Raw genomic sequence first — 546 nt, forward strand, 5'->3', positions numbered from 1 at the left:
CAGCGGGCCGTCGTATTGCCCTGGCGTGCGTGTGTGTGCGTGTGTGTGTGTGTGCAAACGATAGACGCACCGCGGCGACACTCCGCCGGGCAGGGAGCGGGTGGATCGAGGGCCAAGCACTTCATTCTGCGGCTCCCGGGGCTCGGGAGAGAGCGCGAGAGGGAGAGAGAGAGGGACAGCAGAACGCCCGGGACTGGGGGGGGGGAGGCATGCCGCGGCAAAATTGCCGGCCGCCAGGAAAACGCCACCCCCGGCCACCACCCTCTCGCTCCTGCCTGGGGGCTGGCCCGGGACTGCCCTCCCGGCCCTCCGAGTCCATTAGGCGCGCGTGGTGACGCCGTTGTCAGCGACGGCAGGAGGGTGTGGCGTCGGCCCTGGGCTGGCCGGCCGGCCGCCGGCGAGGCATGTCTCCGAGGAATGCCGATGGACCCGCACCCTTGGCCACTTGGCGGGGCGGGCCCGGGCGCGTGGCACTCCCCAGGAGCCGGTGGACGTGCGAGCCGGGGGGACCCGGCGGTGGGCGAGGTCAACTGCCCTCTTTCACCG

This window comes from Fonticula alba (assembly GCF_000388065.1).
Source record: "Fonticula alba strain ATCC 38817 unplaced genomic scaffold supercont2.5, whole genome shotgun sequence".
Taxonomy (NCBI): domain Eukaryota; order Rotosphaerida; family Fonticulaceae; genus Fonticula; species Fonticula alba.